The sequence below is a fragment of the Carcharodon carcharias genome, chromosome 8 (genome assembly GCF_017639515.1).
Source record: "Carcharodon carcharias isolate sCarCar2 chromosome 8, sCarCar2.pri, whole genome shotgun sequence".
NCBI lineage: Eukaryota > Metazoa > Chordata > Chondrichthyes > Lamniformes > Lamnidae > Carcharodon > Carcharodon carcharias.
The window spans coordinates 79,774,042-79,791,376 of record NC_054474.1 but is presented as its reverse complement, the minus strand read 5'-3'; the positions used below and the strand labels follow the sequence as shown (position 1 = coordinate 79,791,376).

At 39.8% G+C, this 17,335-nt stretch overlaps 4 pseudogenes; all 4 read left to right on the top strand.

Moving 5' to 3' along the window:
* The first annotated feature begins 594 nt into the window (after positions 1–594).
* LOC121281703 lies at positions 595–703 on the top strand (annotated as a pseudogene).
* An 814-nt stretch (positions 704–1,517) lies between these two features.
* LOC121281610 lies at positions 1,518–1,626 on the top strand (annotated as a pseudogene).
* A 10,375-nt stretch (positions 1,627–12,001) lies between these two features.
* On the top strand, positions 12,002–12,110 carry LOC121281702 (annotated as a pseudogene).
* Positions 12,111–12,924: 814 nt separating this feature from the next.
* Positions 12,925–13,033, top strand: LOC121281609 (annotated as a pseudogene).
* The last annotated feature ends 4,302 nt before the right edge of the window (positions 13,034–17,335 follow it).

The following is a 17,335-nucleotide window of genomic DNA, read 5'->3' as shown; positions in this document are numbered from 1 at the left end:
TCACAATGGCAAACTATGAAAAACTATGAACATAAATTTACTCAGCATCCAGTCACAAATTGCAATTCCTTTATGGCTTGGCCTAAATAGCCAAGTGGTTATGGTACTGGGTTTGTAACCCCAAGATCAAGAGTTCAAGTCTCACAATGGCAAACTATGAAACAATGTAATTTTAGCTTGGCCTAAATAGCCAAGTGGTTATGGTATTGGGTTTGTAACCCTAAGATCAAGAGTTCAAATCTCACAATGGGAAACGATGAAGAATTTTGGGCTTGGCCTAAATAGGCAAGTGGTTATGGTACTGGGCTTGCAACCCCAAGCTCAAGAGTTCAAATCTCACAATGGCAAACTATGAAATAATGTAACTTCATCTGAAACAGATGGAAATGAGTTTGTACTCGAAAGAGCTACAATACATGAAGGCTTGGCCTAAGTAGCCAAGTGGTTATGGTGCTTGGCCTAAATAGCCAAGTGGTTATGGTACTGGGTTTGTAACCTCCAAGATCAAGAGTTCAAATCTCACAATGGCAAAACTATGAAACAATGTAACTTCATCTGAAACAGATGGAAACGTTTGTAAGGCAGGCAGCAATTGCCTACGGCCATACTAGTCTGAAAACGCCTGATCTCGGAAGCTAAGTAGACTCAGGCCTGGTTAGTACTTGGATGGGAGACTGCCTGGGAATACCAGGTGCAGTAGGCTTTGCTTGGCCTAAATAGCCAAGTGGTTATGGTACTGGGTTTGTAACCCAAAGATCAAGAGTTCAAATCTCACAATGGCAAACTATGAAACAACGTAACTTCATCAGAAACAGATGGAAACGGGTTTGTACTCGAAAGAGTTACAATACATGAAAGCTTGGCCTAAATAGCCAAGTGGTTATGGTACTGGGTTTATAACCCCAAGATCAAGAGTTCAAATCTCACAATGGCAAACTATGAAAAACTATGAACATAAATTTACTCAGCATCCAGTCACAAATTGCAATTCCTTTATGGCTTGGCCTAAATAGCCAAGTGGTTATGGTACTGGGTTTGTAACCCCAAGATCAAGAGTTCAAGTCTCACAATGGCAAACTATGAAACAATGTAATTTTAGCTTGGCCTAAATAGCCAAGTGGTTATGGTATTGGGTTTGTAACCCTAAGATCAAGAGTTCAAATCTCACAATGGGAAACGATGAAGAATTTTGGGCTTGGCCTAAATAGCCAAGTGGTTATGGTACTGGGCTTGCAACCCCAAGCTCAAGAGTTCAAATCTCACAATGGCAAACTATGAAATAATGTAACTTCATCTGAAACAGATGGAAATGAGTTTGTACTCGAAAGAGCTACAATACATGAAGGCTTGGCCTAAGTAGCCAAGTGGTTATGGTGCTTGGCCTAAATAGCCAAGTGGTTATGGTACTGGGTTTGTAACCTCCAAGATCAAGAGTTCAAATCTCACAATGGCAAAACTATGAAACAATGTAACTTCATCTGAAACAAATGGAAACGTTTGTAAGGCAGGCAGCAATTGCCTACGGCCATACTAGTCTGAAAACGCCTGATCTCGGAAGCTATGTAGACTCAGGCCTGGTTAGTAATTGGATGGGAGACTGCCTGGGAATACCAGGTGCAGTAGGCTTTGCTTGGCCTAAATAGCCAAGTGGTTATGGTACTGGGTTTGTAACCCAAAGATCAAGAGTTCAAATCTCACAATGGCAAACTATGAAACAACGTAACTTCATCAGAAACAGATGGAAACGGGTTTGTACTCGAAAGAGTTACAATACATGAAAGCTTGGCCTAAATAGCCAAGTGGTTATGGTACTGGGTTTATAACCCCAAGATCAAGAGTTCAAATCTCACAATGGCAAACTATGAAAAACTATGAACATAAATTTACTCAGCATCCAGTCACAAATTGCAATTCCTTTATGGCTTGGCCTAAATAGCCAAGTGGTTATGGTACTGGGTTTGTAACCCCAAGATCAAAAGTTCAAATCTCACAATGGCAAATTATAGCTTGGCCTAAATAGCTAAGTGGTTATGGTAATGTGTTTGTAACCCTAAGATCAAGAGTTCAAATCTCACAATGGCAAAACAATGAAATGGAAGAGACATTGAACAAATTTTAGGCTTGGCCTAAATGGTCAAGTGGTTATGGTACTGGGTTTGTAACCCTAAAATCAAGAGTTCAAATCTCACAGTGGTAAACTATGAAACAATGTAACTTCATCTGAAACAGATGGAAACGGGTTTGTACTCGAAAGAGTTACAATACATGAAAGCTTGGCCTAAATAGCCAAGTGGTTATGGTACTGGGTTTATAACCACAAGATCAAGAGTTCAAATCTCACAATGGCAAACTATGAAAAACCAAGAACATAAATTTACTCGGCATCCAGTCACAAATTGCAATTACTTTATGGCTTGGCCTAAATAGCCAAGTGGTTATGGTACTGGGTTTGTAACCCCAAGATCAAAAGTTCAAATCTCACAATGGCAAATTATAGCTTGGCCTAAATAGCCAAGTGGTTATGGTACTGGGTTTATAACCCTAAGATCAAAAGTTCAAATCTCACAATGGCAAACTATGAAACAATGTAACTTCATCTGAAACAGATGGAAACGGGTTTGTACTCGAAAGAGTTACAACACATGAAGGCTTGGCCTAAATAGCCAAGTGGTTATGGTATGGGTTTGTAACCCCAAGATCAAGAGTTCAAATCTCACAATGGCAAACTATGTAACTTCCTCTGAAACAGATGGAAACGGGTTTGTACTCGAAAGAGTTACAATACATGAAGGCTTGGCCTAAGTAGCCAAGTGGTTATGGTACTGGGTTTGTAACCCCAAGATCAAGAGCTCAAATCTCACAATGGCAAACTATGAAATAATGTAACTTCATCTGAATAAGAACAGATGGAAACATGTTTACTTGAAAGAGTTACAATACATGAAGGCTTGGCCTAAGTAGCCAAGTGGTTATGGTACTGGGTTTGTAACCCCAAGATCAAGAGGCTTGGCCTAAATAGCCAAGTGGTTATGGTACTGGGTTTATAGCCCCAAGATCAAGAGTTCAAATCTCACAATGGCAAACTATGAAACAATGTAACTTCATCGGAATAGGAACAGATGGAAACATGTTTGTACTCAAAAGATTTACAATACATGAAGGCTTGGCCTAAGTAGCCAAGTGGTTATGGTACTGGGTTTGTAACCCCAAGATCAAGAGTTCAAATCTCACAATGGCAAACTATGAAACAATGTAACTTCATCTGAAACAGATGGAAACGGGTTTGTACTCGAAAGAGCTACAATACATGAAAGCTTGGCCTAAATAGCCAAGTGGTTATGGTACTGGGTTTATAACCCCAAGATCAAGAGTTCAAATCTCACAATGAAAAACTATGAACATAAATTTACTCAGCATCCAGTCACAAATTGCAATTCCTTTATGGCTTGGCCTAAATAGCCAAGTGGTTATGGTGCTGGGTTTGTAACCCCAAGATCAAAAGTTCAAATCTCACAATGGCAAATTATAGCTTGGCCTAAATAGCCAAGTGGTTATGGTACTGGGTTTATAACCCTAAGATCAAAAGTTCAAATCTCACAATGGCAAACTATGAAACAATGTAACTTCATCTGAAACAGATGGAAACGGGTTTGTACTCGAAAGAGTTACAATACATGAAGGCTTGGCCTAAGTAGCCAAGTGGTTATGGTACTGGGTTTGTAACCCCAAGATCAAGAGGCTTGGCCTAAATAGCCAAGTGGTTATGGTACTGGGTTTATAACCCCAAGATCAAGAGTTCAAATCTCACAATGGCAAACTATGAAACAATGTAACTTCATCTGAATACGAACAGATGGAAACATGTTTGTACTCAAAAGATTTACAATACATGAAGGCTTGGCCTAAGTAGCCAAGTGGTTATGGTACTGGGTTTGTAACCCCTAGATCAAGAGTTCAAATCTCACAATGGCAAACTATGTAACTTCATCTGAAACAGATGGAAACGGGTTTGTACTCGAAAGAGTTACAATACATGAAGGCTTGGCCTAAGTAGCCAAGTGGTTATGGTACTGGGTTTGTAACCCCAAGATCAAGAGTTCAAATCTCACAATGGCAAAACTATGCAACTTCATCTGAAACAGATGGAAACGGGTTTGTACTCGAAAGAGTTACAATACATGAAGGCTTGGCCTAAATAGCCAAGTGGTTATGGTACTGGGTTTGTAACTCCAAGATCAAGAGTTCAAATCTCACAATGGCAAACTATATAACTTCATCTGAAACAGATGGAAACGGGTTTGTACTCGAAAGAGTTACAATACATGAAGGCTTGGCCTAAGTAGCCAAGTGGTTATGGTACTGGGTTTGTAACCCCAAGATCAAGAGTTCAAATCTCACAATGGCAAACTATGAAACAATGTAACTTCATCTGAAACAGATGGAAACGGGTTTGTACTCGAAAGAGTTACATTAGAAATTGGCTTGGCCTAAGTAGTCAAGTGGTTATGGTACTGGGTTTGTAACCCCAAGATCAAGAGTTCAAATCTCACAATGGCAAACTATGAAACAATGTAACGTCATCTGAAACAGATGGAAACGGGTTTGTACTCGAAAGAGTTACAAAACATGAAGGCTTGGCCTAAGTAGCCAAGTGGTTATGGTACTGGGTTTGTAACCCCAAGATCAAGAGTTCAAATCTCACAATGGCAAATACAATACATGAAGGCTTGGCCAAAGTAGCCAAGTAGTTATGGTACTGGGTTTGTAACTCCAAGATCAAGAGTTCAAATCTCACAATGGCAAACTATGTAACTTCATCCGAAACAGATGGAAACGGGTTTGTACTCGAAAGAGTTACAATACATGAAGGCTTGGCCTAAGTAGCCAAGTGGTTATGGTACTGGGTTTGTAACCCCAAGATCAAGAGTTCAAATCTCACAATGGCAAACTATGTAACTTCATCCGAAACAGATGGAAACGGGTTTGTACTCGAAAGAGTTACAATACATGAAGGCTTGGCCTAAGTAGCCAAGTGGTTATGGTACTGGGTTTGTAACCCCAAGATCAAGAGTTCAAATCTCACAATGGCAAACTATGAAACAATGTAACTTCATCTGAATACGAACAGATGGAAACATGTTTGTACTCAAAAGATTTACAATACATGAAGGCTTGGCCTAAGTAGCCAAGTGGTTATGGTACTGGGTTTGTAACCCCAAGATCAAGAGTTCAAATCTCACAATGGCAAACTATGTAACTTCATCCGAAACAGATGGAAACGGGTTTGTACTCGAAAGAGTTACAATACATGAAGGCTTGGCCTAAGTAGCCAAGTGGTTATGGTACTGGGTTTGTAACCCCAAGATCAAGAGTTCAAATCTCACAATGGCAAAACTATGTAACTTCATCTGAAACAGATGGAAACGGGTTTGTACTCGAAAGACTTACAATACATGAAGGCTTGGCCTAAATAGCCAAGTGGTTATGGTACTGGGTTTTTAACCCCAAGATCAAGAGTTCAAATCTCACAATGGCAAACTATGTAACTTCATCTGAAACAGATGGAAACGGGTTTGTACTCGAAAGAGTTACAATACATGAAGGCTTGGCCTAAGTAGCCAAGTGGTTATGGTACTGGGTTTGTAACCCCAAGATCAAGAGTTCAAATCTCACAATGGCAAACTATGAAAAAATGTAACTTCATCTGAAACAGATGGAAACGGGTTTGTACTCAAAAGAGTTACATTAGAAATTGGGTTGGCCTAAGTAGCCAAGTGGTTATGGTACTGGGTTTGTAACCCCAAGATCAAGAGTTCAAATCCCACAATGGAAAAACTAGGCTTGGCCTAAATAGCCAAGTGGTTATGGTACTGGGTTTAAAACCCTAAGATCAAAAGTTCAAATCTCACAATGGCAAACTATGAAACAATGTAACTTCATCTGAAACAGATGGAAACGGGTTTGTACTCGAAAGAGTTACAACACATGAAGGCTTGGCCTAAATAGCCAAGTGGTTATGGTACTGGGTTTGTAACCCCAAGATCAAGAGTTCAAATCTCACAATGGCAAACTATGTAACTTCATCTGAAACAGATGGAAACGGGCTTGTACTCGAAAGAGTTACAATACATGAAGGCTTGGCCTAAGTAGCCAAGTGGTTATGGTACTGGGTTTGTAACCCCAAGATCAAGAGTTCAAATCTCACAATGGCAAACTATGAAATAATGTAACTTCATCTGAATAAGAACAGATGGAAACATGTTTACTTGAAAGAGTTACAATACATGAAGGCTTGGCCTAAGTAGCCAAGTGGTTATGGTACTGGGTTTGTAACCCCAAGATCAAGAGTTCAAATCTCACAATGGCAAATAAAATACATGAAGGCTTGGCCTAAGTAGCCAAGTGGTTATGGTACTGGGTTTGTAACCCCAAGATCAAGAGTTCAAATCTCACAATGGCAAACTATGAAACAATGTAACTTCATCTGGAACAGATGGAAATTGGTTTGTACTTGAAAGAGTTACAATACATGAAGGCTTGGCCTTAGTAGCCAAGTGGTTATGGTACTGGGTTTGTAACCCCAAGATCAAGAGTTCAAATCTCACAATGGCAAACTATGATCCTGGCAACCAAGTAGGCCAATTATTTAGCTTGGCCTAAATAGCCAAGTGGTCATGGTACTGGGTTTGTAACCCCAAGGTCAAGAGTTCAAATCTCACAATAGCAAACTATGAAACAATGTAACTTCATCTGAAACAGATGGAAACGGGTTTGTACTCGAAAGAGTTACAATACATGAAGGCTTGGCCTAAGTAGCCAAGTGGTTATGGTACTGGGTTTGTAACCCCAAGATCAAGAGTTCAAATCTCACAATGGCAAACTATGAAACAATGTAACTTCATCTGAATACGAACAGATGGAAACATGTTTGTACTCAAAAGATTTACAATACATGAAGGCTTGGCCTAAGTAGCCAAGTGGTTATGGTACTGGGTTTGTAACCCCAAGATCAAGAGTTCAAATCTCACAATGGCAAACTATGTAACTTCATCCGAAACAGATGGAAACGGGTTTGTACTCGAAAGAGTTACAATACATGAAGGCTTGGCCTAAGTAGCCAAGTGGTTATGGTACTGGGTTTGTAACCCCAAGATCAAGAGTTCAAATCTCACAATGGCAAACTATGAAACATGTAACATCATCTGAAACAGATGGAAGCGGGTTTGTACTCAAAAGAGTTACAATACATGAAGGCTTGGCCTAAGTAGCCAAGTGGTTATGGTACTGGGTTTGTAACCCCAAGATCAAGAGTTCAAATCTCACAATGGCAAACTATGAAATAATGTAACTTCATCTGAATAAGAACAGATGGAAACATGTTTACTTGAAAGAGTTACAATACATGAAGGCTTGGCCTAAGTAGCCAAGTGGTTATGGTACTGGGTTTGTAACCCCAAGATCAAGAGGCTTGGCCTAAATAGCGAAGTGGTTATGGTACTGGGTTTATAACCCCAAGATCAAGAGTTCAAATCTCACAATGGCAAACTATGAAACAATGTAACTTCATCGGAATAGGAACAGATGGAAACATGTTTGTACTCAAAAGATTTACAATACATGAAGGCTTTGCCTAAGTAGCCAAGTGGTTATGGTACTGGGTTTGTAACCTCAAGATCAAGAGTTCAAATCTCACAATGGCAAACTATGAAACAATGTAACTTCATCTGAAACAGATGGAAACGGGTTTGTACTCGAAAGAGCTACAATACATGAAAGCTTGGCCTAAATAGCCAAGTGGTTATGGTACTGGGTTTATAACCCCAAGATCAAGAGTTCAAATCTCACAATGGCAAACTATGAAAAACTATGAACATAAATTTACTCAGCATCCAGTCACAAATTGCAATTCCTTTATGGCTTGGCCTAAATAGCCAAGTGGTTATGGTGCTGGGTTTGTAACCCCAAGATCAAAAGTTCAAATCTCACAATGGCAAATTATAGCTTGGCCTAAATAGCCAAGTGGTTATGGTACTGGGTTTATAACCCTAAGATCAAAAGTTCAAATCTCACAATGGCAAACTATGAAACAATGTAACTTCATCTGAAACAGATGGAAACGGGTTTGTACTCGAAAGAGTTACAATACATGAAGGCTTGGCCTAAGTAGCCAAGTGGTTATGGTACTGGGTTTGTAACCCCAAGATCAAGAGGCTTGGCCTAAATAGCCAAGTGGTTATGGTACTGGGTTTATAACCCCAAGATCAAGAGTTCAAATCTCACAATGGCAAACTATGAAACAATGTAACTTCATCTGAATAGGAACAGATGGAAACATGTTTGTACTCAAAAGATTTACAATACATGAAGGCTTGGCCTAAGTAGCCAAGTGGTTATGGTACTGGGTTTGTAACCCCAAGATCAAGAGTTCAAATCTCACAATGGCAAACTATGAAACAATGTAACTTCATCTGAAACAGATGGAAACGGGTTTGTACTCGAAAGAGTTACATTAGAAATTGGCTTGGCCTAAGTAGCCAAGTGGTTATGGTACTGGGTTTGTAACCCCAAGATCAAGAGTTCAAATCTCACAATGTCAAACTATGTAAATTCATCCGAAACTGATGGAAACGGGTTTGTACTCGAAAGAGTTACAATACATGAAGGCTTGGCCTAAGTAGCCAAGTGGTTATGGTACTGGGTTTGTAACCCCAAGATCAAGAGTTCAAATCTCACAATGGCAAAACTATGTAACTTCATCTGAAACAGATGGAAACGGGTTTGTACTCGAAAGAGTTACAATACATGAAGGCTTGGCCTAAATAGCCAAGTGGTTATGGTACTGGGTTTGTAACCACAAGATCAAGAGTTCAAATCTCACAATGGCAAACTATGAAAAAATGTAACTTCATCTGAAACAGATGGAAACGGGTTTGTACTCGAAAGAGTTACATTAGAAATTGGCTTGGCCTAAGTAGCCAAGTGGTTATGGTACTGGGTGTGTAACCCCAAGATCAAGAGTTCAAATCCCACAATGGAAAAACTAGGCTTGGCCTAAATAGCCAAGTGGTTATGGTACTGGGTTTATAACCCTAAGATCAAGAGGCTTGGCCTAAATAGCCAAGTGGTCATGGTACTGGGTTTATAACCCCAAGATCAAGAGTTCAAATCTCACAATGGCAAACTATGAAACAATGTAACTTCATCGGAATAGGAACAGATGGAAACATGTTTGTACTCAAAAGATTTACAATACATGAAGGCTTGGCCTAAGTAGCCAAGTGGTTATGGTACTGGGTTTGTAACCCCAAGATCAAGAGTTCAAATCTCACAATGGCAAACTATGAAACAATGTAACTTCATCTGAAACAGATGGAAATGGGTTTGTACTCGAAAGAGTTACAATACATGAAGGCTTGGCCTAAGTAGCCAAGTGGTTATGGTACTGGGTTTGTAACCCCAAGATCAAGAGTTCAAATCTCACAATGGCAAACTATGAAACAATGTAACTTCATCTGAAACAGATGGAAATGGGTTTGTACTCGAAAGAGTTACAATACATGAAGGCTTGGCCTAAGTAGCCAAGTGGTTATGGTACTGGGTTTGTAACCCCAAGATCAAGAGTTCAAATCTCACAATGGTAAACTATGCTTGGCCTAAATAGCCAAGTGGTTATGGTACTGGGTTTGTAACCCTGAGATCGAGAGTTCAAATCTCACAATGGCGAACTATGAAATAATGTAACTTCATCTGAAACAGATGGAAACAGGTTTGTACTCGAAAGAGTTACAATACATGAAGGCTTGGCCTAAGTAGCCAAGTGGTTATGGTACTGGGTTTGTAACCCCAAGATCAAGAGGCTTGGCCTAAATAGCCAAGTGGTTATGGTACTGGGTTTGTAACCCCAAGATCAAGTATTCAAATCTCACAATGGCAAACTATGAAACAATGTAACTTCGTCTGAAACAGATGGAAATGGGTTTGCTTGGCCTAAATAGCCAAGTGGTTATGGTACTGGGTTTGTAACCCCAAGATCAAGAGTTCAAATCTCACAATGGCAAACTATGACTCGAAAGAGCTACAATACATGAAGGCTTGGCCTAAGTAGCCAAGTGGTTATGGTACTGGGTTTGCAACCCCAAAATCAAGTGTTCAAATCTCACAATGGCAAACTATGAAACAATGTAACTTCATCTGAAACAGATGGAAACGGGTTTGTACTCGAAAGAGTTACAATACATGAAGGCGTGGCCTAAGTAGCCAAGTGGTTATGGTACTGGGTTTGTAACCCCAAGATCAAGAGTTCAAATCTCACAATGGTAAACTATGAAACAATGTAACTTCGTCTGAATAGGAACAGATGGAAACATGTTTGTACTCGAAAGAGCTACCTCTCCAGTCTAATTTTGGCTTGGCCTAAATAGCCAAGTGGTTATGGTACTGGGTTTGTAACCCCAAGATCAAGTATTCAAATCTCACAATGGCAAACTATGAAACAATGTAACTTCATCTGAAACAGATGGAAATGGGTTTGTACTCGAAAGAGTTACAATACATGAAGGCTTGGCCTAAGTAGCCAAGTGGTTATGGTACTGGGTTTGTAACCCCAAGATCAAGAGTTCAAATCTCACAATGGTAAACTATGAAACTATGTAACTTCGTCTGAATAGGAACAGATGGAAACATGTTTGTACTCGAAAGAGCTACCTCTCCAGTCTAATTTTGGCTTCGCCTAAATAGCCAAGTGGTTATGGTACTGGGTTTGTAACCCCAAGATCAAGTATTCAAATCTCACAATGGCAAACTATGAAACAATGTAACTTCATCTGAAACAGATGGAAATGGGTTTGTACTCGAAAGAGTTACAATACATGAAGGCTTGGCCTAAGTAGCCAAGTGGTTATGGTACTGGGTTTGTAACCCCAAGATCAAGAGTTCAAATCTCACAATGGCAAACAATGTAACTTCATCTGAATAGGAACAGATGGAAATGTGTTTGTGCTCAAAAGAGTTACAATACATGAAGGCTTGGCCTAAATAGCCAAGTATTATGGTACTGGGTTTGCAACCCCAAGATCAAGAGTTCAAATCTCACAATGGCAAAATATGAAACAATGTAACTTCATCTGAAACAGATGGAAACGGGTTTGTACTCAAAAGAGTTACAATACATGAAGCAGGCTTGGCCTAAATAGCCAAGTGGTTATGGAACAGGGATTGTAACCCCAAGATCAAGAGTTCAAAGCTCACAATGGTAAACTATGAAACAATGTAACTTCGTCTGAATAGGAACAGATGGAAACATGTTTGTACTCGAAAGAGCTACCTCTCCAGTCTAATTTTGGCTTGGCTTAAATAGCCAAGTGGTTATGGTACTGGGTTTATAACCCCAAGTTCAAGAGTTCAAATCTCACAATGGCAAACTATGAAAAACTATGAACATAAATTTACTCAGCATCCAGTCACAAATTGCAATTCCTTTATGGCTTGGCCTAAATAGCCAAGTGGTTATGGTACTGGGTTTGTAACCCCAAGATCAAGAGTTCAAGTCTCACAATGGCAAACTATGAAACAATGTAATTTTAGCTTGGCCTAAATAGCCAAGTGGTTATGGTATTGGGTTTGTAACCCTAAGATCAAGAGTTCAAATCTCACAATGGGAAACGATGAAGAATTTTGGGCTTGGCCTAAATAGCCAAGTGGTTATGGTACTGGGCTTGCAACCCCAAGCTCAAGAGTTCAAATCTCACAATGGCAAACTATGAAATAATGTAACTTCATCTGAAACAGATGGAAATGAGTTTGTACTCGAAAGAGCTACAATACATGAAGGCTTGGCCTAAGTAGCCAAGTGGTTATGGTGCTTGGCCTAAATAGCCAAGTGGTTATGGTACTGGGTTTGTAACCTCCAAGATCAAGAGTTCAAATCTCACAATGGCAAAACTATGAAACAATGTAACTTCATCTGAAACAGATGGAAACGTTTGTAAGGCAGGCAGCAATTGCCTACGGCCATACTAGTCTGAAAACGCCTGATCTCGGAAGCTAAGTAGACTCAGGCCTGGTTAGTACTTGGATGGGAGACTGCCTGGGAATACCAGGTGCAGTAGGCTTTGCTTGGCCTAAATAGCCAAGTGGTTATGGTACTGGGTTTGTAACCCAAAGATCAAGAGTTCAAATCTCACAATGGCAAACTATGAAACAACGTAACTTCATCAGAAACAGATGGAAACGGGTTTGTACTCGAAAGAGTTACAATACATGAAAGCTTGGCCTAAATAGCCAAGTGGTTATGGTACTGGGTTTATAACCCCAAGATCAAGAGTTCAAATCTCACAATGGCAAACTATGAAAAACTATGAACATAAATTTACTCAGCATCCAGTCACAAATTGCAATTCCTTTATGGCTTGGCCTAAATAGCCAAGTGGTTATGGTACTGGGTTTGTAACCCCAAGATCAAGAGTTCAAGTCTCACAATGGCAAACTATGAAACAATGTAATTTTAGCTTGGCCTAAATAGCCAAGTGGTTATGGTATTGGGTTTGTAACCCTAAGATCAAGAGTTCAAATCTCACAATGGGAAACGATGAAGAATTTTGGGCTTGGCCTAAATAGCCAAGTGGTTATGGTACTGGGCTTGCAACCCCAAGCTCAAGAGTTCAAATCTCACAATGGCAAACTATGAAATAATGTAACTTCATCTGAAACAGATGGAAATGAGTTTGTACTCGAAAGAGCTACAATACATGAAGGCTTGGCCTAAGTAGCCAAGTGGTTATGGTGCTTGGCCTAAATAGCCAAGTGGTTATGGTACTGGGTTTGTAACCTCCAAGATCAAGAGTTCAAATCTCACAATGGCAAAACTATGAAACAATGTAACTTCATCTGAAACAAATGGAAACGTTTGTAAGGCAGGCAGCAATTGCCTACGGCCATACTAGTCTGAAAACGCCTGATCTCGGAAGCTATGTAGACTCAGGCCTGGTTAGTAATTGGATGGGAGACTGCCTGGGAATACCAGGTGCAGTAGGCTTTGCTTGGCCTAAATAGCCAAGTGGTTATGGTACTGGGTTTGTAACCCAAAGATCAAGAGTTCAAATCTCACAATGGCAAACTATGAAACAACGTAACTTCATCAGAAACAGATGGAAACGGGTTTGTACTCGAAAGAGTTACAATACATGAAAGCTTGGCCTAAATAGCCAAGTGGTTATGGTACTGGGTTTATAACCCCAAGATCAAGAGTTCAAATCTCACAATGGCAAACTATGAAAAACTATGAACATAAATTTACTCAGCATCCAGTCACAAATTGCAATTCCTTTATGGCTTGGCCTAAATAGCCAAGTGGTTATGGTACTGGGTTTGTAACCCCAAGATCAAAAGTTCAAATCTCACAATGGCAAATTATAGCTTGGCCTAAATAGCTAAGTGGTTATGGTAATGGGTTTGTAACCCTAAGATCAAGAGTTCAAATCTCACAATGGCAAAACAATGAAATGGAAGAGACATTGAACAAATTTTAGGCTTGGCCTAAATGGTCAAGTGGTTATGGTACTGGGTTTGTAACCCTAAAATCAAGAGTTCAAATCTCACAGTGGTAAACTATGAAACAATGTAACTTCATCTGAAACAGATGGAAACGGGTTTGTACTCGAAAGAGTTACAATACATGAAAGCTTGGCCTAAATAGCCAAGTGGTTATGGTACTGGGTTTATAACCACAAGATCAAGAGTTCAAATCTCACAATGGCAAACTATGAAAAACCAAGAACATAAATTTACTCGGCATCCAGTCACAAATTGCAATTACTTTATGGCTTGGCCTAAATAGCCAAGTGGTTATGGTACTGGGTTTGTAACCCCAAGATCAAAAGTTCAAATCTCACAATGGCAAATTATAGCTTGGCCTAAATAGCCAAGTGGTTATGGTACTGGGTTTATAACCCTAAGATCAAAAGTTCAAATCTCACAATGGCAAACTATGAAACAATGTAACTTCATCTGAAACAGATGGAAACGGGTTTGTACTCGAAAGAGTTACAACACATGAAGGCTTGGCCTAAATAGCCAAGTGGTTATGGTATGGGTTTGTAACCCCAAGATCAAGAGTTCAAATCTCACAATGGCAAACTATGTAACTTCATCTGAAACAGATGGAAACGGGTTTGTACTCGAAAGAGTTACAATACATGAAGGCTTGGCCTAAGTAGCCAAGTGGTTATGGTACTGGGTTTGTAACCCCAAGATCAAGAGCTCAAATCTCACAATGGCAAACTATGAAATAATGTAACTTCATCTGAATAAGAACAGATGGAAACATGTTTACTTGAAAGAGTTACAATACATGAAGGCTTGGCCTAAGTAGCCAAGTGGTTATGGTACTGGGTTTGTAACCCCAAGATCAAGAGGCTTGGCCTAAATAGCCAAGTGGTTATGGTACTGGGTTTATAGCCCCAAGATCAAGAGTTCAAATCTCACAATGGCAAACTATGAAACAATGTAACTTCATCGGAATAGGAACAGATGGAAACATGTTTGTACTCAAAAGATTTACAATACATGAAGGCTTGGCCTAAGTAGCCAAGTGGTTATGGTACTGGGTTTGTAACCCCAAGATCAAGAGTTCAAATCTCACAATGGCAAACTATGAAACAATGTAACTTCATCTGAAACAGATGGAAACGGGTTTGTACTCGAAAGAGCTACAATACATGAAAGCTTGGCCTAAATAGCCAAGTGGTTATGGTACTGGGTTTATAACCCCAAGATCAAGAGTTCAAATCTCACAATGAAAAACTATGAACATAAATTTACTCAGCATCCAGTCACAAATTGCAATTCCTTTATGGCTTGGCCTAAATAGCCAAGTGGTTATGGTGCTGGGTTTGTAACCCCAAGATCAAAAGTTCAAATCTCACAATGGCAAATTATAGCTTGGCCTAAATAGCCAAGTGGTTATGGTACTGGGTTTATAACCCTAAGATCAAAAGTTCAAATCTCACAATGGCAAACTATGAAACAATGTAACTTCATCTGAAACAGATGGAAACGGGTTTGTACTCGAAAGAGTTACAATACATGAAGGCTTGGCCTAAGTAGCCAAGTGGTTATGGTACTGGGTTTGTAACCCCAAGATCAAGAGGCTTGGCCTAAATAGCCAAGTGGTTATGGTACTGGGTTTATAACCCCAAGATCAAGAGTTCAAATCTCACAATGGCAAACTATGAAACAATGTAACTTCATCTGAATACGAACAGATGGAAACATGTTTGTACTCAAAAGATTTACAATACATGAAGGCTTGGCCTAAGTAGCCAAGTGGTTATGGTACTGGGTTTGTAACCCCTAGATCAAGAGTTCAAATCTCACAATGGCAAACTATGTAACTTCATCTGAAACAGATGGAAACGGGTTTGTACTCGAAAGAGTTACAATACATGAAGGCTTGGCCTAAGTAGCCAAGTGGTTATGGTACTGGGTTTGTAACCCCAAGATCAAGAGTTCAAATCTCACAATGGCAAAACTATGCAACTTCATCTGAAACAGATGGAAACGGGTTTGTACTCGAAAGAGTTACAATACATGAAGGCTTGGCCTAAATAGCCAAGTGGTTATGGTACTGGGTTTGTAACTCCAAGATCAAGAGTTCAAATCTCACAATGGCAAACTATATAACTTCATCTGAAACAGATGGAAACGGGTTTGTACTCGAAAGAGTTACAATACATGAAGGCTTGGCCTAAGTAGCCAAGTGGTTATGGTACTGGGTTTGTAACCCCAAGATCAAGAGTTCAAATCTCACAATGGCAAACTATGAAACAATGTAACTTCATCTGAAACAGATGGAAACGGGTTTGTACTCGAAAGAGTTACATTAGAAATTGGCTTGGCCTAAGTAGTCAAGTGGTTATGGTACTGGGTTTGTAACCCCAAGATCAAGAGTTCAAATCTCACAATGGCAAACTATGAAACAATGTAACGTCATCTGAAACAGATGGAAACGGGTTTGTACTCGAAAGAGTTACAAAACATGAAGGCTTGGCCTAAGTAGCCAAGTGGTTATGGTACTGGGTTTGTCACCCCAAGATCAAGAGTTCAAATCTCACAATGGCAAACTATGAAACAATGTAACTTCATCTGGAACAGATGGAAATGGGTTTGTACTTGAAAGAGTTACAATACATGAAGGCTTGGCCAAAGTAGCCAAGTGGTTATGGTACTGGGTTTGTAACTCCAAGATCAAGAGTTCAAATCTCACAATGGCAAACTATGTAACTTCATCCGAAACAGATGGAAACGGGTTTGTACTCGAAAGAGTTACAATACATGAAGGCTTGGCCTAAGTAGCCAAGTGGTTATGGTACTGGGTTTGTAACCCCAAGATCAAGAGTTCAAATCTCACAATGGCAAACTATGTAACTTCATCCGAAACAGATGGAAACGGGTTTGTACTCGAAAGAGTTACAATACATGAAGGCTTGGCCTAAGTAGCCAAGTGGTTATGGTACTGGGTTTGTAACCCCAAGATCAAGAGTTCAAATCTCACAATGGCAAACTATGAAACAATGTAACTTCATCTGAATACGAACAGATGGAAACATGTTTGTACTCAAAAGATTTACAATACATGAAGGCTTGGCCTAAGTAGCCAAGTGGTTATGGTACTGGGTTTGTAACCCCAAGATCAAGAGTTCAAATCTCACAATGGCAAACTATGTAACTTCATCCGAAACAGATGGAAACGGGTTTGTACTCGAAAGAGTTACAATACATGAAGGCTTGGCCTAAGTAGCCAAGTGGTTATGGTACTGGGTTTGTAACCCCAAGATCAAGAGTTCAAATCTCACAATGGCAAAACTATGTAACTTCATCTGAAACAGATGGAAACGGGTTTGTACTCGAAAGACTTACAATACATGAAGGCTTGGCCTAAATAGCCAAGTGGTTATGGTACTGGGTTTTTAACCCCAAGATCAAGAGTTCAAATCTCACAATGGCAAACTATGTAACTTCATCTGAAACAGATGGAAACGGGTTTGTACTCGAAAGAGTTACAATACATGAAGGCTTGGCCTAAGTAGCCAAGTGGTTATGGTACTGGGTTTGTAACCCCAAGATCAAGAGTTCAAATCTCACAATGGCAAACTATGAAAAAATGTAACTTCATCTGAAACAGATGGAAACGGGTTTGTACTCAAAAGAGTTACATTAGAAATTGGGTTGGCCTAAGTAGCCAAGTGGTTATGGTACTGGGTTTGTAACCCCAAGATCAAGAGTTCAAATCCCACAATGGAAAAACTAGGCTTGGCCTAAATAGCCAAGTGGTTATGGT